This window comes from Eptesicus fuscus, chromosome 12 (genome assembly GCF_027574615.1).
Source record: "Eptesicus fuscus isolate TK198812 chromosome 12, DD_ASM_mEF_20220401, whole genome shotgun sequence".
Classification (NCBI taxonomy): Eukaryota; Metazoa; Chordata; class Mammalia; order Chiroptera; family Vespertilionidae; genus Eptesicus; species Eptesicus fuscus.
In genome coordinates, this window is record NC_072484.1 from 28,765,049 (window position 1) to 28,791,468 (window position 26,420).

General features: G+C 39.1%; 1 protein-coding gene across 6 annotated transcripts in view; it reads left to right on the forward strand.

Annotated features, from left to right (window-relative positions):
• Positions 1-211: 211 nt before the first annotated feature.
• Positions 212-26,420, forward strand: part of RNF24 (ring finger protein 24) — a 71,185-nt gene continuing 44,976 nt past the window's right edge. For all 6 annotated transcript variants that reach the window (XR_008557759.1, XM_054724346.1, XM_054724347.1 and 3 more), the window contains exon 1: positions 212-351. The gene's annotated coding sequence lies outside the window, so the exon portion shown is untranslated. The remainder of the gene's footprint in view (positions 352-26,420) is intronic.

Below are 26,420 nucleotides of genomic sequence, written 5' to 3' on the forward strand. Positions count from 1 at the left end.
ATTCGCGGCAGCTCCGCCCGTGGGATTTCCCCAGCAGGCGAGATGGGACCAGGACGAGCCGAGCAGCACAGCGCCTGCGCACTGCAGACCCTGAGGCCCAGGAGTCCTCAGCGAGGTGGGCGGGGGATGCCGGGGCATCCGGGTCCCTCACCCCGCCCCGCTGCTTGAATGAGAGGCGCGGCGCCCGCCCCTCCCCCGCCGGGCCCGCCCCCTCGCCCGGGCCGCCCCGCGCAGTCTGCCGCCGCCGCCACCTCAGCCGCGCTAGGTCCGGCCCGACGCTCTCCACCCACAGCCTGCCGCTCGGCTCTGACGGTCCCGCACGCCTGCCGCTGCCTCCGCCGGCGCTCCCGAGTGAGTGAACAGGCGGGGGGCCGGGCGCCGAGGCCCGTCGCCCCCGGGCTGGGGCTTAGGGGACCGGGCGGGTCCGGGTTCGGGATGCTGAGGGGACCGCGGGCCCGCGCCCCTGCGCCAGCCTCCCACACGCTCACTCCGTCCGCTCCGGAGGGGGGGCGGGGAGGAGCGGGATCGCGGCCCCGGCGGGGCGGGACGCGGAGGAGGGTCCGCCCGGGGTCGGCGGCTGAGTCCCGCACAAAGGGCGGCGCGGGCTGTCACCGGGAGGTCACCGAGGGGAGGGTTCGTGACGCCCCGCACGCTCCACATGCCTGTGCCCGGCTCGGGCCCCCGGGAGTGGGAGGAGGCTGGGATGTGCAGGAAGGCGAGGATGGCGAGAACGGCTGCCTCCGCGCTGGCTGTGGGGACGCGCCTTGGGGAGCGCGGCGTGGCAGTGTTTTCCTGGTCCCCATCTGCTCCTCCCCTTTCTTTGTGGCGTTTGTCTTGTGGTCGTTTGTCACTGTGTACCGCTCTCGCCTCGGCTTTCTCGGTTCAAGTCAGGTGGCGGCCTCCCGTCTGTGGGTGGGGAGCGCGAGTGCTTCCACACGCCAGAGAATTAAGGACCCTTCTTTGTTTGCAGAAACCTAATGGTGTGTGTGTGTGTGTGTGTGTGTGTGTGTGTCCTATGAAATGAATCAGAGATCATTAAAAAGGATCTGAGGAGGAAAAAAGACTTATTGCTTCATCAGACTTTTACCCAATTCTGTCTCTGATGTTCTTTCAAACAGTATTTTGTTGGTTTCTTGCTGTAAAAACCCGGTGGGTTTCGTTACAGTCATTGAAAATGTATGTCTCTATTCGCATGGATCTATACTAGTGTATCTAGAGAACACTTCTGTTCGGAGGGTTTAGTTATATGGCACAAGACTCACATGGTTGTGCACGGGAATACTCCAGGCCATCTAGGTGTAGTTGGTTGACACTGTATCCCTAGACTCACATGCAGGTATGGAGAAGTACTCCAGGGTATCGAGGACCCCGTTTCCTCAGCTCCTCGGTGCAGGAAGATTTTGTTTCTTCCTGCCCTGTATTCATGAGAAGGTGGCCCAGCAGGTTCTGTCCACCTTGCTTTTGTTCTTAATGCTTTGGCACCGGGTTTTATTGCATATTATTACCCTGGCATGTGCCCTTGCTTTGATCTGAATTTTTCTTGTGTTCTGTTGTCTGGTTGTGCAGCCCAGCTCAATGGCTCCTCTTACCGGACCACTGGGAGACAGAACACCTTTTATCATTGTCCTCGTCCCCGGAGAGAGAAGGAAACTGCAGGTTCCCACAGACTTTCCCTTGGTCTGTAAGACGAACTGCCTGACTTTGTCGTCTTTCCTCAAGTTAGAAGACCACAAGTTACAGGTTGATGTGGGCCATTGAAAAAGAAGCAATTCTAATAGCGCCAGCTATTCCTTGCCATTTCCTTTGGACGTTTTTCTCTTTTTAAGCCAGGTTTTATAAGCTTTAGTAGAAGATAGTTAATTGCATTAGTTTTTAAAATATTTTTTATAATTGAGTTTTACCCTTATAATTTTGCAAAGTGATGGGAAATTAGTTAAAGTTGGTTGTAAGAAACACACATCCAAAATATATTTTTATGATGATCTTTGATTCAAAATAGTGGTGGTAAAAATATTTAGAAGGGCTTACTGGATGATATGAGTAATTGAATTGGTTCAGTTTTAAGATTCTCTTGAAGATTCTTTTTTAATCACGTGTATTTTAATTTGTGGTAGTTTTCAGTACAAAATAAAATGTAAACTAAGCAATCTTCCACAGCATTGTTTATTCCCTCTATTAAAAACATTTGCTTTTAATTTGAAGGGGAAGTTTTCCATCAGTTGTATTGGGATCCATTATTCTTGGTAAAATTCTTACCTTATGTTAGCATGGTCAAATTCTTTTTTTGTAACTGTTAACATTAGTAAAAGTTGACTTTTCAATTTGGAGAAGTTTTGGTTTTATGAAATAAAATTTTAATATCAATGTATTTTACTCAAAATAAGTTAACTTAAAAACAAGGGCTTCATTAATTTCCTTAACTAGTATCACTAATATTGAAGCAACTCCAATAATTTTATAAACTGCCCACATTCAATTTTTTATTTTTTTCAGGAATCCCCTTAAAACAAACTATAAGGGGAAGTCCTAGATAAACAAAGTAGTATAACCGGAATTGTCACTGAAATAGGCTTGCATAGTACCACAATATTGTGGAACTTTAATTTTGCAAGAGTGACTTAGCTATTGTTTGAATCAACAAAGGAACCTAAAAACATCCTGGTCTTGTTCAGCATTCTGTTAACTAAATCTTTACCAACCCATTGTTTAGCATTTCCTATAGTATGATGATTTAAAAAATAATTCTAAAGTAATTTCTGTATCATCAAAGTAGATTAAATTATGTTAAATGCTGTTTTAGTAGTAAATATATTCTTTATATTCATTAGAAATATCAATATTGTTATATCAGTGATGGTAATAGCAGGTATGGTGACAGTTACCCAAAACTGGGTACATTATCCCCCCAACAATGTCTGATAATAAAAAGTAGAATATTTTTTCTGTTGAGCATTTTCTGTCAATATTTGTTTTCTGTTCAAATGGCAATTTATTCTAAAATCAGTAACAAAGTAACATTATAATGTATTGGCTTAAACTATAAGAAATTACCACTTTTTTTAGATTGGGGAGTAGTAAAAAATAAGCAATTTTATATGGTTCAACCACTTTCAACTCTCAGCAATTCCTTCTGGTATTTACCTTTATTTCTATTTCATTTTTAATGTTTAAACTGCTATTTCTTTATTTTTCACCTTTGGATATTTGGATATTATCTATTTTAGAATTCTTTCCACCCCCTACTCATACTTAAGCTTTACAGTTCCCAGTTAAGTCAGTTTTCAGTATTTATATGACTGTGACAATGTACCTGTTATTCACAGATGAGCTAGGTAGGGTCTAATATTACATTTTCTTTCTTGAACAACTTTTGTTTCTTCTGAATTAAATAATTACCTCTTTTGTTTGTTTTCATTTGCTTAGTTTTCTGTATACTAGTTACTAATTCATCCTCAAATTCTTTGACAGAACTAATAGTCTTTCAATATTTTCAAATAATCTGTTTCATTCTTTTTTCTAGATGTCATCTAAGACTTTCCTTTGTTATCATTTTGGGAATTCCCTTTGCCTTCTTCCTGTGTTAGATCCTTTATTCCTGAATCCTGAGTCTCCTTCATTCTTTAGTAGCTTCCTGAGAAAGGGCACATACAAACTCTGAAATTCCTTCCTAAATTCAGCAGTTGCATGTCTGGAAATGTCATTTTACCCTCACACTTGAATAGTGGTTTAACTGGATATTGAATTCTAGATGGAAAATTAGTGTCCCTCTTTTGAAAGCATTGTTCCATTAGCTTCCAGTATTGCTCTTTTTTAAAAATCCTCACCCGAGGATATTTTTTCACTGATTTTTAGAGAGAGTGGAAGAGAGAGGGAAAGACAGAGAAATGTCGATGTGAGAGAAACACATTGATTGGTTGCCTCCTGCATGGCTGACCAGGGCGGAGGCCGGGGAGGAGCCTGCAACCGAGGTATGTGCCCATGATGAGAATCAAACCTGGGACCCTTAAGTGCCTACACTCTATCCACTGAACAAAACCAGCTAGGGCTAGTATTGTTCTTGAGAAGTCCAATGCCATTCTAATCCCCATTTCCTTTTTCCTCTCACTCTGAAAGATTTTAAAATCTTTTGTTTATCCCTGGTGTTCCTGATATTTCATGATGTTTCTTAAAACATTTTTTTTTTTTTTTTGCCATGGGGCAGATAACATTTTTCCCCAAATGACTATATGGTATATATGTCCATGTAAACACATACACATGTCCATCTCATCTAATATGCTATTCTTTATGGTGTTGACATGCCTCCATCAAAAGGTAGGGTCTTTGTTTCCTCTCCTTGAACCTGTGCAGACATAAATGCTCTCCAGAATGTTAGGTCTTAAGACAAAATCATAATTTAAGAGCACAGCAAAATGATCAAGAGCATGCACCTTGTGTGTGTGTGTGTAGGAGGTAGGGGGTATCTTTTTATTTTTTACTTTTAAATGGAATCATCACTGAAAATGTCAGCATCAGAGAAAATTTCTTCAAGCAGTGAAATGCAGTCACCTTTGGAATCAACACAAAGACTACCAGGTACATTTTTAAAAATCTACCGTAGGGCGTGGCAAAACCATTCATGACCAAAAAAGAAACACTCTTTAAGCTTCACGATTAAATATGTCATGACTAAATATGACATGTATTATTTGCATGAATTTCTGTGATGAGAAGATAGACAAATGGAGCTATGTAGACCACGGCTTGATTGGACATTGTCAGTGACTTTGTGTTTATCTCATAGATTTTTTTTTAAAATTTTTTTATTGATTAAGGTATTACATATGTGTCCTTATTCCCCCATTACTCCCTTCCATTCTCCCCCACCCCCACTCATGCCCTCAACCCCTTGTTGTCTGTGTCCATTGGTTAGGCTTATATGCATGCACTCATACAACTTAACAATAGGAAGATAACCCAATCAAAAAAAATGGGCAACGAACCTAAATAGATACTTTTCAAAAGATTTTTTTTTTTAACCCATCAATTTTTTCCCCATTTACGGCTCCTTCTCCCTCAATCTAGCTTTTCCATGAGTGGCTGAATATTACTGGATAACTTCAGAGTCATGATTAAAAATCAGAAGTGGGCTCTCAGCACTGCCCAGGAAAAAGCTACAAGATTCCTAATAAGATGTTTTTGCCTATGACTATTTAATAATTTCTCCCCACTCTTGAAACCCATGCACAGCCCACCCCTTTCCATACTGATAAGCAGGCCTCATACTTCAGTGAGGGTTTAGAAGTTATCAGACAGATACCCTTCATCTTTTCATCACTAAATCTAGAAATTTACCTTCCTTAAGACTCATGTTTTCTGTTTCTATCAGAGGCTAACTCCCCTCCAACTGTATTCCCTCATAGCTACTCAAGGACTTGACTCCTGTATTTGTGCCCTCTCTAGCATTAGCAACTTCCCAGGGTACCATTCATAACAACGTACTCACATGCTCTGCTATTGCCCATCTTTGAAAACAGAAGAAAAAATTACAACAAACAACTTTTCTCTGCCCTCCAATTCATCTCCTTCTGTTTACTTTCATGGTTATATGTCTCAAAAGAGAAGTCTATATTTCCTCCCTACCTCCTGTATAATACGTAGCACTCTCTGAAAATCTGTTGTTCGCTGATTTCTTTCTTTCTTTTTTTTTTTTTTGCCTCTTACTCCCATTGGAAGGTCAGCTTCAGGAAAGCAAGGATCTTATCTGTTCCCACTATGTCCCCTAGGACAGCAACTGGCACAAGTACCTATTCAATTATATTGGCAAAAAAAGCACAACTGACATTTTTAATCTGGTAGAATGAATAGCTCTTTCCTTTTAAGTTTTTCTAACAAAGTCAAGTTTTTTAAAAATATATTTTTATTGATTTCAGAGAGGAAGAAAGAGAGAGAAACATCAATGATAAAAGGGACTCATTGACTGGCTGCCTCTTGCACGTTGGATCGAGCCCGCAACCCAGGCATGTGCCCTTGACCAGAATCGAACCTGGGACCCTTCAGTCCGTAGGCTGATGCTCTATCCACTGAGCCAAACTGGCTAGGGCAAGTTTTATTATTATTTTATTTTCTGATTTTACTTTTTAGCAAGTTTTATTTTTTAATTATTCACCACTTTTTGCTACACTTAGAGTGAAAAATTATGAAGATTATATTAATGATTGAATTTTTCCCTACATTACATTACATTTAATTCTTTCATAAACATAATTTCATTGGCAGTCTTGCACCTGGATTCTGGAATTAGACTGGTTGGAGTTGAATTTTATTTATTTATTTTTTTGGAATTTTTTTAATTACTTTATTGATTAAGGTATCATATATTTGTCATCAAACCCCCCCCATTCCCATCCCAAACCCCCCCACACGCATGCCCCTATCCCCCTGTTGTCCGTGATCACTGGTTAGGCTCATATGCAAGCACACAAGTCCTTTGGTTGATCTATCTCCCTTGTCCCCACCCTCCCCTACCTTCCCTCTGAGGTTTGACAGTCTGATCAATGCTGTTCTTGTTCTTCAGTCTGTGTTGTTCATCTTTTCCCCTAGATGAGTGAGCTCATGTGATACTAGGAATACACTTATAGGAACCGAAAATGAGACAAGCAATAATGGTTATGCTGAGAGGCAAATGAATCAGTCTATAGTGAGTTTCTTTCTGGGCCAACAGTTCTTTTGAGTCCCGATTTCTATGTCCAACAGTTGTTTATGTGTACATAACAGCAATGATATTTCAGTTCTGGATGGTGGACAAATGGTGGTAATGCAGGTCCGACCCTCTCTGGTTTGGTCCTGGGCAATCTGCAGTGATGCACATATGCTGACTGCTAGTATGGCAAGGCATGGTCAGAGTCTTCCATCTCTGGACTGTTTCTCTTCTGACTTCGTGGCTGGAGCACTCCTGTCAATTCCTCTCTGTTGCAGGAATCCACATGGTCTCGGAGTTGTTTTCTGAAAATATACAAACATATTCTCGACCAAAAGTTAATAAAGGAATATTTTCTATAAATTTGACTTGCGATCCTTTTTCATTTTTTTGCCCAAACGATTTTCCTTTGGCTTGTTTTGACACCATGTATGCTTTACCTGGGTGTCTTGCTGTTAGCATTACAAATGAAAGTTAATTTTCTAAAGTAAAAATTTTCTAGATGTAATTTATTTACAGGATATTTTTCCTTACATGATATTCTTCTACTATCCCCCCTTTTTTGGTTTAAATATTGGGAGGCTTTTGAAAATTTTATGCTGTAATCTTGATAGCTTTTAAATTTTACTTTTTTGCACTAAAATGTGACTGCTTTAGGTTCATTATATGTTATGCAATTTTACCATGAGATGAAAATTTTAGTTAACACTTAAATTTTAGTTAACTAAAATTTTAGTTAACACTACCAATAAAAATTTTAGTTAACACTTTAGGAACAGCTTTTTTGTCCAGTACAATTGATTTTTCTAGAGTATTTGCTTATTTTGATTGGCCAATTTAAATTAGTCTGAAAACTTGACTACTATTTTACTGTCAAATTTAATACTCTAACAACCATCTTGTTTTACCCTGTAATTATTAGTGGAGAGGATTATTTGCCTTCTTGAGTAGGCCCTGAGCATTCCTGGTGCTAGGCTGGATTTAGGTATCATAGACCCCAGTTCCCCGGATCATGGGTGCAAGACATCTCCATCAAGTCTTGTTGCAGTGAGAGGGCACCTGCTGTCGGCCAAGTCTCTGTTACCTGGGTCCCAATTTGAGCTGGGCATGTGAAGCTGAGCAGCCCATGGGGGCAGGAGATCTCCTTCAGCAGAGGTGAGGGTTCAGGCCCCTGCAAACTTGCGGGGGGTGAAGGTCTGTGCCCCACCTCTGTTGACCCCCAAGTTCTCTCCTGATGGCCCCTATGCGACTGTGCCTGTCTTAGGTTGTTCCTTCCCTGAGGAATCTTACCTGTCTCTGGCTAACCAGCCATCATCCTGCATGTGGCTTGCGAGCTGCAGTTTGCCGACCACGGTTCTAGAGTATGTTGGCTTTAAATGTGATTCAGCTGTTTTAGTTTTATGTTTGTTTTTTTTCCTCTCTATTACTCAGATTATCCCAGGTGATAGATGGGTAAAACGATCTACAGTTGACACATGAGCACCATGTAGCACTTCCCAGCAGTTTGATCAGTTGATTCATCATTTTGATCACTTGATATAATATTATTTCAAGCCAAGCCCTGTTCTTTATTTGGCTTGCCTAGGAATGAGGTTCCTTCTTCATGTTATTCCACATTAAGTTTTCTTATTTCTAGAACTGCAATACATAATCAACAGATTTTTCTTTTAAGTAGCTGTAAGACACTGTTGTTTTCACTTACTAGTTAGCTGGGAAGATAAATATCTGTAGCAATACAAAATCCACTGTGAGGGCCACATGAGGGATAAAGACAGGCTCTGTAGAAGTTCAAAGTAGGAAAAGTCATGTCCTGCCAACCTTAAGGAATTCTTACAACTTTTCTGCTTGTTAAAAGGTTTGTTTTAGCCTATTCCCATATTATTTGTTTTGATTTTTATTTTGAAAGCTTGCTTAATAATCATGGGAATAGTTCAGATTTTAAGGCTGATAACACACAAGCTAAAACCTAGAGCAGTTTTTAATTTTAGAAATTGTTTCTTGACATAATTAACTTAGCAGTTACTCTGCCTCTTTCTTTTCTTTTAAAATATATTTTATTGATTTTTTTACAGAGTGGAAGGGAGAGAGATAGAGAGTTAGAAACATCAATCAGCTGCCTCCTGCACACCCCCCACTGGGGATGTGCCCACAACCAACTGCTCTTGACTGGAATCGAACCCGGGACCCCCCAGTTCGCAGGCCAACGCTCTATCCACTGAGCCAAACCAGTTAGGGCCTCTTTCTTTTCTTATCTAGGTAAGCAGTGGGGACTCCTCCAATTATCTGAGCATTTTTGACATCAGAGTGTGGTGTTAGATAAATTTAGGGTTCAAAAAGAATGCCAGATGGTTTAAAGGAATTGTGAGCACTCCAACTAGTGCAGTCCATTGAAAGCCAGCTGGCTAAGCCTCATCTGCTCTGGAGGTAGGAACCAGACACTTTGTTCCATGCCAGCTGGCCCAGGAGTAGCTGGCCAGTGGCCTTATTTTGGTTGGCCATTCCTGGGAAAGCCAGCCTGGGGCCCTCCATCTGCCCTAAGAATCATCTGAAAGTTGCTCTGTGCTTCCATGATGCTCTAGACTAAGTTAGAGCAAGCCTGAGTGACCAGGAAAGGAAGCCACTTTTTACATAGCATTACAAGTGAACTTCACATTAAGTTGTGAACTTGCTCTGGAAAAGTATAATGCACTTGAGTTTTTATGGATTCAATACTGTTAGGTGTATTAGAGTTGCTATGGTTAAAGTATCTATAGTGAATATTTTCATATTGTAAATAACTTACAGTTGACCTGCTTTCAGAGTTCCTGTTTTCATTTATTGATTTTTCTTAAAGTGAAGTTTGCCTGTTCTTCATTGTCTTCTTCTTCAAAGTTTTGATCATTTAGATTAGTAATTTTCATCTGTCATAAAGCTTGCTCCTATATAAACTATGGCTTTCTTCTGTAGATGGTTATGTGTGTCTTAAAATCAGTATCTCAGTTTGTCTGTTATTTATGTTTTCCTAACTACACAGCTGTTTGTATCAGATACAGTTCTTCCTTTAGGAAACTTATGTCATAATAATTTAATTGAGAACAAAGTGCAAGTATGGCACTGCAGGTATGAGCATTCAGTTCATTTGAAGACAGTGTTTATTGAATTCTCAAAATTAATAACTTCACAATAGTCTATCAGTATGCTTTAGGTTAACTTTAAAATTTTTCTCCCAACTTTGGAGACTGAATGATGCTGCATTACTTGATATTTCTTAAGTTCATCCCAGTGGTTGGCAAACTCATTAGTCAACAGAGCCAAATATCAACAGTACAATGATTGAAATTTCTTTTGAGAGCCAAATTTTTTAAACTTAAACTTCTTCTAATGCCACTTCTTCAAAATAGACTCTCCCAGGCCGTGGTATTTTGTGGAAGAGCCACACTCAGGGGGCCAAAGAGCCGCATGTGGCTCGCGAGCCGCAGTTTGCCAACCACGGATCTAGGCAAACCAAAAAATTTATGAACTACCTGTATCTCCTATTGTTCTTAACCAACTCTAAGCATGAAATATTATGCTCAGTGCTCTAAACTTGAAATAGAATCTAGATATCGTATCCAAATAGGCTCTTCATCTTGGACTGAAAGAGTTGGACAAATAATGAAACACCAAAGTATGAGCTAATTTAGTTTATGGGAAATGGGTGGGAAGGGAAGTCAAAGTAGTGTAGGCTTCCGTTCTTTTCCTTTAGCGCAAAAGAAATTGCAAAACTTTTTTCAAAAATATGTTGGACATCCCATGCTTGGCTGTAATTAAATGAGAGTTTTTGCTTAAACTTATTGTCCCTGAAACAAGCGTTAAGGCATTTTTGTGATAGTAAGAGATACTTTGAAAATCATAATATATCAATAGCCATGGACAACATTATATCCAGAAAGTCATATTTCACCTCAGGTAACCTATGCCAAAAAATATTTTGTGCTAATACTTTACATGTATTGCTTTTTACTCCTTTACAGCAGCAACCCTCAAAGAGTTGTTTATGGGTGATAAAACAGAAGGTCAGAGAAGTAACCTGTTCAGGTTCACAAGGTCAGAGGCCAGGTTTAAAACCCAAGCCTTCAGTCCTAGCTGGTTTGGCTCAGTAGATAGAGCGTTGGCCTGTGGCCTGAAGGGTCCCGGGTTTATTCCAGGAAAGGGCACACGCCCGGTTGCGGGCTCGTTCCTCAGTAGTGGGTGAGCAGGAGGTAGCCAGTCAATGATTCTCATCATTGATGTTTCCATCTCTCTCCCTCTCCCTTCTTCTCTGAAATAAATAAAAATGTATTTTAAAAAACAAAACAAAAAAACAAGCCTTCATCCTTTAGCCCACCACATAGCACAGTTGATGTTATCAGTTTTCACAATAATATGTCTCTTTATTATTTAGATACTATCCTGCACTGGCACTTTTGGAAGACCATTGATAAAGGAAATTCAGAAACCTTTGCAGAAAATAGCTGGAGAATAATGAGACATTTGGGGAGCATCTATATTCTGATGCTCTTAAAGTAATTAATCATTGCAAAACTACTGCAATAAATAAAGATGAAGAAAATAAAAATGACTTGTTAGACTTAGAATGGGACAAAGGAGCTGTATCGTTTCCTAAGGTTGCCATGACAAATTGCCACAGAATTGATGGCCTAAAACAGAAATTTATTCTCTCACAGTTCTGGAGGCCAGACGTCTGAAATCAAAGTGTTAGCAGGGCTGCTAGACTTCCTCCCCAAACTAGGAGAGAGTGGTTCTTCCAGCTTTTGGTGGTTCCACATGTTCCTTGGATGTAGCTACATAACTCCAATCTCTGCTTCTGTCTTCACATAGCCTTCTCCTCTTTCTCTCTCTCTAATAAAGACACTGTCCTTGCATTTAGGGTCTACTGGATAACCCAAAATTATTTCGTCTCCAGACCCTACACTTAATTACATCTTCAAAAACCCTTTTTCCAAATAAAGTTACATTCACAGGTTTCTGGGCATGAACTTTTTTTTTTTTTTTTTTTTAGGTCTTTGTTGGGCGGGGGTGGGGGGGGGGTGGGAGGGGGGAGGAGAGGTTACCATTCAACCCACTGTAGTGGTAAGCACTTCCTTAGTGATTTTCATTTTGACTGCTGCATCACACAGAATCCCATATTAGACACGTATTCAGTAGACCAGGATACAAGATGGGGAAAGGTATTGAAAGTATAGAAGGACTGAAATTCAGAGGAAGGTTAGGGGAGTCAAGGAAGGCTTCATAGAGGCTGTATTGCTTGTGAGAGATCTTGAAGGATTGATAGACTTTTTATCAGATGGTTGGGGTAGCCTGGAATATGCAGATAGTAGTAGTTGCAAAGATAAGGAGCCTTCTTCATTTGACTAAAGTGTGGTACTTCGAGAAACAGTGGAGAATAGAGTTTAATAGCCTAAGCCAGTTCCAGGAGGCCTTTAATGTTAGTAGATAAATTTGTACTTTGTTTAGAGTTGCTTATCCAGAGCACTGTATTACAGGCCTTCATAGCTATTATAAAACCCTTTGAAAAATAATGTAGTTGTTTTTTTTCTATAGAAAGATTTTCAGGTTAAGAACCACTGCTCCATTAGAAATAAAATGTTGCTTTATGCTTTGAAAGATGTCTCTGGAAGATTATTGGTTTTCTGTTTGATTTACTTTGCTTGGAAGATAATTTGAAAATGAAGCTTCAAAAAGTCTCAGTCAACACTGACTGTGGAATACGTTATAAATTTTGCATACTAAAAGTTAAAATACTCTCAGGAGGAATGTGAAGTAGGTTCTGTGTTCATAGAAAACTGATAAAATTATTACACAAAAAGAAAAACAGCATTCATTTCAAAATGCAGCTATGAATTCTTTTCTTTGTCTCAGTTTTCTCTATTTCACTTCACTACCACCATCCATTTAGAACTCCAGAATTATATAAAGACATGGCACAGCTCTAAAGGGAGAAAAGAGCTGCATTTCTAAAAGTTTTTTTATATATTATTTTAAACTGCTTGTTTTTTCAGTGGAATAAAACTATATATTATACTGCTGTCCAACTGTTTTAGTCCGATCAGGCTGCTATAACAAAATATCATATAGTCTGGGTGCCTTACAAGCAACAAAAATTTCTCACAGTTCTAAAGGCTGGGAAGTCCAAGATCAAAGCCCTGGCAGATTCTGTGTCTGGTGAGGACCCACTTCCTGGTGCATAGATGGTACTTTTTGTTTGTCCTCAAGTGGGGAAAGGGATAGGAAAGGTATCTGGGGCCACTTTATAGGGCACTAATCCCATTCATGTGGGCTCCACCCTCATGATCTAATCACCTCCAGATATCACACTGGGATTTAGGTTTCAGTATATGAATTTGAGGAGTGGGGGGGACACAAACATTTAGTCAATAGCACTGACCATACAATACAAGGAGAAAATTGATGTTTTCCATATAACTGACTCAATTTCTAATTAATCAAATGCTGTGTTAATTTTTTCACTGATCTATTTATAGTCTACCTGAGATTAATATTATTTAATTGATTTACCTGTACTTTTTTTCAGGCTTCTCTGCTAATTTAAAAAAAAAATTATTACAAAACACTGTAGATACACTCAAAAGTAGATAGTACAACACACCCCTATATGCCCATCTCTCAGTTTTAACTTTTACCAAGATTTTGACATATTTGTTTCATTTACTTATTTTTCTTTTATCTTTCTTTGCTGAGTTATTTTAAGCAAATCCTGGGCATTTCTGTGTATATACCCTGACATACTTCTATATGCATCTCTAAAAAATAAGGATATTGTCTTACAGAACTAAAATACCGTTCTCACACCTAATAAAAGTAACAATTACACCTTGGTATCATCTAATAGTAGATCCTATTCAGGCTTGCCCAGTTGTCTCAAGAATATCTTTTTAGAGATGGTTTGTTCACAGTGGGATTCATAGTCCACACATCATAACTGGTCATTTTGTCTCTCATGTCTGTTTTGATCTAGGGCAGTTTCTCCTCCCTCCCTTTCTCCCCACCTTTTTGTTTGTGCCATGAACTAGTTGCAGGAACCAGTTCAATAGTCCTGTGGAACTTCTCACATTTAGGATTTGTCTGTTTACTTCATCATGGTGTCAGTTTGTTGCTCTGTTCGCTTTGTTTCTTACAAATGGAAGTTAACTCTAAAGGCTTGATTAAAATCAGGATTCAATAAATGGTGTTGGGAAAACTGGACATATACTTGCAAAAAAATGAAACTAGACCACCAACTTACATCATACACAAAAATAAACTCAAAATGGATAAAGGACTTAAACATAAGATGGGAAACCATAAAAATCTTAGAAGAAGCCATAGGCAACAAAATAGCAGACATTTGTCGTAAGCTCCTAGGGCAGTGGTCGGCAAACCGCGGCTAACAAGCCACATGCCGCTCTTTGGCCCCTTGAGTGTGGCTCTTCCACGAAATACCACATATGGGCGCACACGTACAGTACACAGTACGATTGAAACTTCGTGGCCCATGCGCAGAAGTCGGTTTTCAGCCTGGGCGAGTCTATTTTGAAGAAGTGGTGTTAGAAGAAGTGGGGGTGTCGGTCGGTCGGGCGATGGGAGATGCGGCGCAGGCGGCCACGGGATACGCAGCGTGGGGTGGGGGCGGGGGGGGGGGAGGCGCGCCGATTCATGCACGAGTTGAGTGAGCCAGTCAGTCAGCAGTGTCACTGTGCAGTGGTTAGTGCTAGTCGCATCCGCAAATCGCATGCAGGTGACAAAAGTACCTACTCGAAGCATAAAGTTACCTGTATTTTTCCAACGAGCTGCAAATCCTACAGGTATTTTTGTCATCAGTTTAAGAATTGTAATTATTTTGTGTTGGTGGCTTTATTACTATAAAATAAAACTTTTTTTTAGGTGCCCTGTTTTACATGGCTACCAAAAAGAAGCAAAGAAAAACAGAAGACGAAAACCGTGAATTTAAAATGAATGGACCGAGACTTTAGCGTTTATTCAAAACTTAAATGGCCTTCCGACCTGTCTTATTTGTCAGGAAAAATTGGCACATAACAAGAAATCAAATTTGGAGAGACACTTTACAACTAAACACATGTCATTTAGTACTAAATATCCTGTCGGTGATGCAAGGAAGAAAGCAGTTGAGGAACTTCAGAAGAGTCAAGAAAAATCAAGTTCTGTATCTAATTACTGGATGCAATCTTCCAACAATGTTAATATTGCAAGTTTTGTGGTTAGTCAAGAGATTGCTAAGAGAGGAAAACCATATACAGACGGCGAATACATAAAAAGTTGTTTTATAAATGCATCCGAAGAGCTATTTCGGGATTTTAAGAACAAAGCTTTGTCTGCTAAAACAGTGAAAGAACAGTCAAAATGTCTTCGAATATAACCTACCAGCAAGTCGAAGATCTTAAATTGGTTTCAGCTTTATCAATAGCAGTTGGCAAGGCTTGTGACATAAATGATAGAGCGCAAGTTTCACTTTTTGTACGATTTATTTCATCTACAGGTCCTAAAGAAGAACTTTTAGGATTATTGCCACTCAAAGGACAAACACGTGGAGAGGATATAGCAAATGCTGTCATTGAGTGCATTGAAAAACATCATATTCCACTCGATAAAATTGTCTCAATTTCAACAGACTGGTCGAAAAATATGACCAGCGTAAGAAACGGGTTTGTTGCTATTTTGAAAGAAAAAATTAATCACGAGATACTTACTTACCATTGCATCATTCATCAAGAAGCGCTTTGTGCGCAGACATTTCCAGAAGAAATTGGCAAAGTTGTGGAATTGGTGGTTAACATTATCAACTCCATTATAGCTAAAGCTCTTAATCATCACCAATTTAAAGAATTTTTAGTTGAAATGGAGAGTGAGTATGCAGATCTTCTGCTGCATAACAAGGTACATTGGTTATCAAAAGGCAACGTTTTGAAACGATTCGCTTCCTTACTAACAGAAATTAAAGCATTTCTCCTTGAGAAGGGTGTTTACTATCCAGAACTAATGAACGATCAGTGGATCCAAAAATTTTATTTCATGGTAGACGTTACATCTCATCTAAATCAGCTTAATCGTAAACTACAGGGGAAAGGAAACACAATTTTTTTTATGTTAGAAGTTATTTCATTCGAAAACAAATTATCTCTTTTTGCTCAAGATTTTGAAAGAGAAACTTTGATTTACTTTCCAAGCCTGTTGAAACATCGCCAAGAAAATAATTCTGATATTGACATTTGCTATTTCAAAACAATACTTTTAAATATGAGGGAAGCTTTTCTCAACAGGTTTCAGGAATTCAGAAACAGCAAAGCAACGTTAGCCTTTGTTAAAAAACCTCTTAATGCTACTGTAACAGAATTACATTTTTCTCCCATTAATATTGACATGGGCAACTTTGAAATGCAATTGCTGGATTTAAAAAACAAAGAATTGTGGAGCTCGAAATTTGAACGTCCTTGTGCTTATATAGAAATATTGGAGAAAAACAAATGTGAACTTAGTTCACAGCACAAGTGGTCTGCTTTGAAAGATCTGGAGAAGGAAGATATGTTGATTTTTAACACCTGGAATAGTATTCCTGACTCATATAATCAACTGAAAAAACTAGCGTTTGCTGTTCTTTCCTTATTTGGGTCTACATATTTATGCGAACAATCATTTTCAAGCATGAACCTTATCAAGAGTAAATTGAGAAGTCATCTTATTGATGAGAACCTGGAATCATACCTAAAGTTAAAAACAACAACATACAAACCTGACTTACCCAAACTTTCCAAGGAGATGCAAGGCCATTGTTCACATTAGTGTTAGTCAGTCATTGTTATGATTTAATTTTATGGATATTGTAAGGAATTTAATTTTATCAATAAATAATATCGTTATTAAATATGATATCACGTTTTATTCAACATACCTATAGTTTAACTAAGACTTAAAACTTTAAAGTTTATTAAGTTAATTTTAGGGAACATTGTGGAGTGAAAGAAGATGCAGTGTTGAGGATTGAGAAAGGTATGTTGAGATGGTTTGGATATAGAGAGAGGATGAACGAAAGGAGATAGATGAAACAAGTATACAAGACGAGTGTGGATGGCAGAGTTGGAAGGGGTCAACCTCAGCAAACGTACCTCAATCAGACTGAGGACGTTTTTTAGCAAAGGCCAGCTTAGGAGTACCCTAATTAAGTTAATAACAGTGTACCTACCTATATAGTTTAAGTTTAAAAAATTTGGCTCTCAAAAGAAATTTCAATCGTTGTACTGTTGATATTTGGCTCTGTTGACTAATGAGTTTGCCAACCACTGTCCTAGAGCAATGGAAACTAAAGAGAAAATAAACAAATGGGACTACATAAAAATAAAAAGCTTCTGCACAGCAAAAGAAACCATCAACAAAACAACAAGAAAGCCCACTGCATGGGAGAACATATTTGCCAATGTTATCTCCGATAAGGGTTTAATCTCCAGCATTTACAAGGAACTCATACAACTTAACAAAAGGAAAATAAACAATCCAATCAAAAAATGGGCAAAGGACCTAAATAGATACTTTTTGAAAGAGGACATTCAGAAAGCCGAGACATATGAAAACATGCTCAAAGTCACTAATCATCCAAGAGATGCAAATCAAAACAACAATGAGGTACCACCTCACACCTGTCAGAATGGCTATCATCAACAAATTAACAAATGACAAGTGCTGGCAAGGATTCGGAGAAAAAGGAACCCTTCTTCACTGCTGGTGGGAATGCAGACTGTTGCAGCCACCATGGAAAACAATATGGCGTTTCCTCAAAAAATTAAAAATGGAACTGCCATTTGATCCAGTAATACCACTTCTAGGAATATATCCCAAGAAAACAGAAACACCAATCAGAAAGGATATATGCACCCCTATGTTCATATCAGTGCAATTAACAATAGCCTAAATGCCTATCAACAGCCGAAACCGGTTTGGCTCAGTGGATGGAGCATCGGCCTGTGGACGGAAAGGTCCCGGGTTCGATTCCGGTCAAGGGCATGTATCTAGGTTGCGGGCACATTCCCGGTGGGGGGTGTGCAGGAGGCAGCTGGTCAATGTTTCTCTCTCATCAATGTTTCTAGCTCTCTATTCCTCTCCCTTCCTCTCTGTAAAAAATCAATAAAATATATATATTTTTAAAAATGCCTATAAACAGATGAATGGATTATAAAACTGTGGTACATCTACACAATGGAATACTATGCTGCTGTAAAAAAGAAGGAATTCTTACCATTTGCAACAGCATGGATGGATCTGGAGAGCATTATGCTAAGTGAAATATGCCAGTCATTGAAAGATAAATACCACATGATCTCACTCATTTATGGATAATAAAGAACATTACAAACCATTGAACAAAAATAGAGGCAAGAGGCATTGAACAGACTGTCAAACTACAGTGGGAAGGTAGGGGAGGGTTAGGAGGGTAAAAGATCAACAGAAGGACTTGTATGCATACATATAAGCACAACCAACAGATGCAAGACACTGGGGGGAGGGGGATGAGGGCAAGTGCTTGGGGGGGGGGTAGGAGAGGCCGGGGGGAGGTCAGTGGGGGGGGGGAGAAGAGACATATGTACTACTAGTTGTAATACCTTAAACAATAAAATTTAAAAAATAATAAAATCAGGTTTAAGTTTTTTGGCAAGAATGCTTAGGAGGTCTGTTGTGTCTGACTGTCCCACTTCTTTTGAAGTTAAAAGACCCTAGTGATAATCATGTCAGTATCATTTGTTTCCTCCTAAGTGGCAAAATGCTTATTTTCTTATTTTAACATTTCTTCCACATTTATTAGCGGTTCTATAAAGAAGACCTTTACTTCATCAACTAGGGCTGTTTGGGGTTACCCTGAAATACATTTTGTATGAGGGACTGCCAAGTAATTTTATACTATTGTGTTCTTGATAAAGGATAATGAGTTTGAATCAGAATAAAAGGAATTGAATTTATCTTTTGTTTTAATGGATGTTACAATAAAATTCTGAGTACTACAGCAAAATGTGGATGATTGCTTTTCTTTACAAATGCGATGTGTTTACCCATTGCTCTGAAAGTTAAAGGTGGAGATATAGAAAAGCCGTTTTATACTGGAATCAAGCAGTGGAGAGGAAAGAATACTAGATTTGGGATTAAAAAACTGAGAGATCTCTGGAGTTAATTTGGCTCAACCCCTAAATGTCTAATCCATTCATTCTGCATAGACTGGGGTGGGGGTGTATAAAATATTGTCAGTGTTTTCATGAAATTATTTGTAGACTAAAGAAAACAAGATTATGTTTTATGGAATCAATGCTTAAAAGTGTTTAAAGGCGGGGAGAATTCTCCACTGAATATTATTCTTTTAACTTAAATTACACTTTATGGGAGAAAGTTCTAATGATCATAGTTTCTCATAATACCTCTTGTTTAACTTCATGGCTTCACATTTTTATTCAGCACAATTACTGAATAAAGTTATGCTAAATAAAGCCTTACTTATTTGTTCTCCATTGTATCTTAGACAAATTTGCTTTTAGTCATCTTCTGGATTTGTGTATTCTGGGGAAAAGTAAGCTTGATATCATTGAAAATTAAACAGGTCAGTGTTCTTAGATTAGTGACCATTTATAGACAGCCTCTAAACATCATTTGAGAAGGCCATTAAAAGTTTATGCTAGTGTGATTTCTCCTTAGGTAAACTTTTGCTATGATTATGCTGTTCATTTAAAAATGATAATACTGTGGGTCTTTTCTGAATGATAAAGAATGTCATTATAAATACCTCAAAAGATCATAGATAAGAACAGTATACTTATTTTATAGTCTGTTGAGCTAAGCATAAAAGCTGATTATTCCTCACTGGGACACTAAAATGGTTTTAGTGCTGAAAATTACATTTCCTGTTGAATTAAACAGATGCTTGTAGAACACCTACTGTGTGCAAGTCATTAAGCTAGGTGTTCAGTAGTAGAGTTGATTGCAATATTTGACTGAAGATGGAAAGAGCCCTCTAAAAGTTGTGTTTCAACTATGTTGTTTCATCCTAACTTAATACAGCCAATAGTTTCTGGGCTTAGGCCTCATCATGCAGCATTTGTCCTATTTTCTTGTTTGTTAAGTGCTTGTGGGCTAGAGAGTGGTGAGCACAGGGATTAGTGGGGTTGAAGCTCTGCCCTTTGGAGGCCCCAAAACATATATTCTCCTTTTCTGTCCTCTGCCAGAAACAAGAGTGGGTTTTGTCTGTTTAGGGATATTTCAATTATTTCATCCACTATGCTGCTTAGATTTACCATCTTACCTTTATTCATATTAATACCAATTTATTGCATATCTTTTAAGTGCCAGGTATTGTTCAGTCTGAATTTATAGAAATTCCACATCTTGTGGTAAGAAACTCTATTATTAATGAAGTTAAAACCACTACAGTTAATAAAGTTAAGGTATATAGTTCACTTGTGGATTTATTAGATCTGAGGTTGTAATTTTAATATTGTTCTTCTGGAAATTTTACATATGATCTCACTTAAAAGATCCTGTAAAGCTGACGAAAACTGGTTCCTCATGAAGAACTTTCTTCAGGCTAAGATAACGCATCACAAATGCAATGAAATTGATGGAGCCTGCATTAGATTTTATTCAGACTAACTTCTAGCTCTTAATAAGTTCTGGGACTTGAATAAGTTCTGGCCCTACTATTAGTTAATAGTAAGACCTTGGTGAGTCACTACCTCCCTTAGCTTCAAATAGACATATTTATAATGGAATGCTTCATAGTTATTGAATTTATTATAATTGAATAACTCCAGGTTTATTGTGAGTGTAATTTATCTCCTTTAATAAAGTGCCCTCGTAATGATTATTGTTGTTAGGCAAGGGATGGGACAATGAAAAGGTGAAAACAAAAACAATCTCTGCTACATCTCAGTTCTCTCCTTTTCACAAATATGAGATCAGTTATGCTGCCAGCTTGGTCTGGCTGCTGAGCTGTGGCTGGTTAGAGGTTCTATTGCACTAATGGTCAGATGATGTAAAAAGTTGTGACTACTTAACTGCCCTACATACTTTCTTTTTAGGAAATTATGGATATATAATTTTTTAAAGTATATTTTTATTGATTTCAGAGATGAAGGGAGAGAGACATCAATGATGAAAGAGAATCATTGATCGGCTCCCTCCTGCATGTCCCACACTGGGGATTGAGCCCTCAACCTGGAAATTGTCCTGACCGGGAAATTGAACCATGACCTCCTGGTTCACAAGTCAACACTCAACCACTGAGCCATGCTGGCCGGGCTGGATATATCATTTTTGATGGTTGTCTTAAGTCAGTTCTCTTCCCTCCCCCCTTTTTAAATAGCTTTATTGAGACTTAGTTTAGATTTCATATAGTTCACCCATTTAGGTATACAATGTATATTCATAGAGTTGTATATTCATTACCACAATCAATTTTAGAACATTTTTGCCCTAGCCAGTTTGGCTCAGTGAATAAAGTGTCAGCCTGCAGACTGAAGGGTCCCAGATTTTATTTCAGTCAAGGGCATGTACCTTGGTTGCAGGCTCTATTCCTCCCCAACCCCCATTTCCTCTCACACTGGTCTGGGCAAGTGCTGGAGCCAACTAATCTATGTTTCTCTCTCTGTCTCTCCCTCACCTTTTCACTCCCTCTAAAAATCAATGGATATTTTCCTCGGGAAAGGATTAACAAAAAATTAAAGTTTAGAACATTCTCTTTATCATTTTCCCAAAAAGAAATCCTACTTCCCTAGCCATCACTCCCCAATCTTGCCACTCCTTTCCTGCCCTAAGCCATCACTAATCTACTCTTTCTGTCTCTAGATTTGCCTATTCTGGGCCTTTCAAAATGGAATCATATAATATGTGGTCATTTGTGACTGGCTTCTTTTACCTAGCATGATATTTTTAAGGTCGACCCATGTTATCTTTTTGTCATATTAAGGTGCTCAGAGGGACACTGACCTATCCTATAGGAAGAAGTGATGAAGTGACTCTTTTTTTAATTAAGTTGGCTGGTGTTCCATAACTGGTGTCCCAGTCACAAAGATGAGAAAAGCCCTATAAACATTTACTGTAGTTGCAAACCAAAGAATGGTGTTCTAGTGTAGAATATGGAAAAGATTTATGCCATTTCTGTACATGAATGATGTCATGATTGTTTGTACATCTTTCACTGTGGATAATAATGTGTAATTCTACAGGTCTATTTTAACTAAAACTGTTGCACCATTGTCATTTTTATTTGCTATTTTCTTCTCTCTCTCTCTCTCTCTCTCTTTTTTTAACTGTAAAGCACCATCCTATCTAATAAAAAAGTAATATGCAAATTAACCATCACTCCACTACACCCATAAGCCACGCCCACCAGCCCATCAGGAGTGAATATGCAAATAAACCCAACCAAGATGGCTACAGCCACAGAGAGCAGGAGGGAGGCTTGGGTTTCCCAGGCAATGGAGGAAGCCAAGCTTTCCGCCTGCCCTTGCGGGCCTAGGCCTCCACTCAAGGCTACAAAGTTTCAATTATAGAAGGTAAATAAATCCAAACAGAAATGGCGGCAGCCACGGAGCTGGAAAGAGCAGGAGGCTAGGGTTGCCCCCGGCAATGGAGGAAGCCAAGCTTTCCGCACACCCTGGCCAGCCCAGGCCTCTGCTTAAGGCTACAAAGTTTCAATTATAGAAGATACATAAAACCCAATAGAAATGGCTGCTGCCATGGAGCAAGCAGAAGGCTTGGCTCCGCTCCAGGCTACAAAGTTTCAATTGTAGAAGATATCAGGGCCTCCGCTTGGGCCAGAGGGCGTGGCCGGCCTGCAAACCACCACAGGCCCCTCACCCAGGCCACCCCACACCCCAAGGGAATCCCCACCCTGATCTGAGACACCCTTCAGGGCAAACCAGCTGGCCCCCACCCGTGCACCAGGCCTCTATCCTATCTAATAAAAGAGTGATATGCAAATTGACCATCACTCCAACACACAAGATTGCTGCCCCCGTGTGGTCAAAGATCCTGCCCCCATGTGGACACAAGATGGTCACCACAACATGGCCAGCAGGGGAGGGCAGTTGGGAGGGACCAGGCCGGCAGAGGAGGGAAGTTGGGGGCAAACAGGCTGGCAGCAGAGTGGTTAGAGGGTGATAGGCTGGCAGGCAGAAGCGGTTAGGGGCAATCAGGAAGGTAGGCAGGCGAGCAGTTAGGAGCCAACAGTCCTGGATTGTGAGAGGTATCCCAGATTGGAGAGGGTGCAGGCTGGGCTGAGGGACAACCCCCCCTCCCCGTGCACGAATTTCGTGCACCGGGCCTCTAGTCTTTAATATATCCATCTATAAAATTAAAATTATAGTGTTTAACATGATGAAGATTGATAGTGGTCTTATAAAATGTCTTTAAGTAGGAAAGAGCTTCCAGGGTTAATGATATGGCAAGTCTTGACTCTTAAAAGCCTACTTAGAGAATTATTCATGGTTCTGGAATGTTGTGGCCTTTTCAGAATTTTTTAGAATAATCAGCAGACCCAGACTACCCTCCAGAATATTGAAATAATATATTTCACCTGCATCATTCTCTCAGCTGCTCCATTACCTGCCTGAAATCATCTTAAAGATGAAGTCTTCCCATATCTCTCTTAAAAGAACAAAGTGATCCCAGTAAACAAAGGAGACCATGCTTAGGACTATAATATCTAGAAACTTAAGTTCATTTTCACCAGTGTCAATACCAGGCAGCCTGTATACTTTGCTGGATTCATAACTATTTGAGGTTTGCTCAGTGAGTCATGAGTTTTATGGCTGTAGAATTATCTTATAAAAGTAAGATCTCAAAACCAATAGGCTTTTGATTTACACAGATTAGCCATCTGGAAATTGTGTTGAAGAAATGTAGCTAAACTAATGACTGTTTCCCAAAATTCCCTTCTCAATCTGAGTCACTTCAGAAAGGAGTCCACTTGTGGCCCAGGCTCAAAGATTTGGATCTGAACCAACATGGCCCAGGGAGATGAGGCCCAGGCTCAAATTATCCCTGACTCAGGAATATTCACACACGAACCTCAGTGCCAACCTTGCAACAAAAAACCAAAAGACCTTGATCATGATGATGAGCACTCCTGTATGCCAGGCATATCCTCCAGAGACAGATGTTGTAACTAGCCTTATTTTACACAGGAGGAAATTGAGACTTGCCTACGGTTCCAGAGGGGGGGGAGTAGCTAAGCTCAAGTCTGCAGTTAATGCCTCAGCTATAGCATCTTCCATGAAGCCCTCTGATTTACTCTTATTTCCTGATCAATGAATTTCTAAGCCACAGAGACATTGTTTTCTCTTATTTTCAGGGATGTATTTTTCATTTGTTAGCTCATTCTCGTTTTACCACTCTAGAATTATGCTATAGTTTAGAAAACTATAAGATGAAGGAACAAAAGGTGACATCTGTAATACTTTAAACAATAAAGATAAATTTAAAAAGAAAAGGAGGTCCATATGTAGAGCAAATTCAGCGTTTTCTAATAACTTTTTTTTAAATTTCTTTATTGATTAAGGTATTACATATGTGTCCGTAACCCCTATTATCTCCCACCCCACCCCCACTCCTGCCCTCACCCCCCTGTTGTCTGTGTCCATTGGTTAGGCTTATATGCATGCATACAAGTCCTTTGGTTGATCTCTCCTCCTTTCCCCCACCCTCCCCTATCTTCCCACTGAGGTTTGACAGTCTGATCGATGCTTCTCTGTCTCTGGATCTGTTTTTGTTCATCAGTTTATGTTGTTCATTATATTCCATAAATGAGTGAGATCATGTGATATTTATCTTTCTCTGACTGGCTTATTTCACTTAGCATAATGCTCTCCAGTTCCATCCATGCTGTTGCAAATGGTAAGAATTCCTTCTTTTTCTAATAACTTTTTGTATACTTGGATTTAGTTATTAAATTACCCAGTCAGTAGACTGAACAAACTTAAGTCCTTTAATTTAAAAGCAAATTAATCTTTCATGACTGCTCCATTAAATATAGTTGTATTGATTTCTTTCTGGTACCCTGTGCTTTTCCAGGTAATTATAACTGATTGTTGATTTATTTTCTATGAACACGTGTCTTAAGTACAATTGACTTATCTAGATTATCATAGCCAACTCTTCCCTTTATTTATTTTGTAATTGATTTTAGAGAGAGAAAGGGAAAGAGAAACATCGATGTGAGAGAGAAACATCGATAGGCTATCTCCTGCATGTGCCCTGACTGGGGATCGAACCTGCAACCTGGGTGTGTGCTGTGACCAGGAATCAAACCCACTACCTTTTGGTGTATGGGATGACACTCCAACCAACAGAACCACACTGGCCAGGACAACTCTTTGCTTTATTTAAAAAGTGGCTCTTTTTTTTTTTTTTTTTTGGTTTTTAGGACCACTCTCGCTCTTCATTTTAGGATGTTTCTTGGTTATCACATAGATCCAGCAGTTCCCCAGGGTGGGTTTTCAATATTCAAAGCTGTTTCCAGAAATACCATGACATTTTCAAAATCAAATAAACCTTTATTAATGTTTTAAAGACACAGTCTGTGTCACAGATTGGGGAAGACTAAAGAAACATAACTAAATATGATATGGGATTTTGGATTGGATCCTAGAAAAGAAAAAGAACATTAGTGGAAAACTGGTAAAATTTTAATGAAGTCTACAGTTTAGTTAATAGTATTATACCAATGTTGATTTCCTATTATTGTACTATGGTTGTATAAGATTTTAACATTAGGGAAAGCAAGATGAAAGTTATATAGAAATTCATACAACTTTTCTGTAAATTTAAAACTATTTCAAAATTAAAACTTTAAGTAAATATATATATATTTATATACACACACACACATACACACACACACACACACACACACTGATCCAAAGTGTTTGGGAATTATGATATTGGCCTTTCTTGAGGTTCTCTAAGGCAAAGATGACCTAAATGCATCAGTATACTACACACTCACTGCCCATAGGAACCAGTGACAGAATTGTTTCATTTGTGTGTTATTCAAATACTGCCAATCTGGTGCAAGCTTAGTAAGGCCCATGGAAGGCAGCAGGATCTCATGGGAAGCATAAGGACTTGGGTTCAGTCTGTGTTTCAGTCCCTCTTTGCCACTGACTAGTGGTTTCAGTTTGGCCAGCCAACTTGACCTGAGTCTCAATTTCTTCATCTGAATATGGAGGAGTATAATTCCCAGCCCATGGAGATTATAAGGATTAAGTGGGATTTATGTATTTGAATGTTAGTCAGGAACTCCAAAACACTGTGTAAAATGTTCATTTGATTAATATCCTAAAGAATGGTTTGGGGGCAGGGAAGATTCCCTAGTTTTGGAGATTATACATTAGGCTTAGGCTGGCTCTCCTGAGAGGTTTTTTTTTCCCCCTTACAGCTTACCTTTTATTTCTTTCTCCTATTTCAGCATTATTCTGTGCTCTTTTTCCTACATACTCTTAATTAAGAGTCCCATCTTTAGTTAATTACAAGACTGTAAAGTAAATAGAAATTAATAGTTAAATGTTAATAAGCAGATTATTTGTGAAATTACAGTGCATGTATGGTTGTCTGCTATAGTAGTCAAGGGGAATGTAAGACATCAAATTTGAATCCCTCTCCACCATCAAGTTCTCATAAAGATCTGATGGAATTATTTAAATTGAAAATAGAGACTTTATCATCACACAAAAAA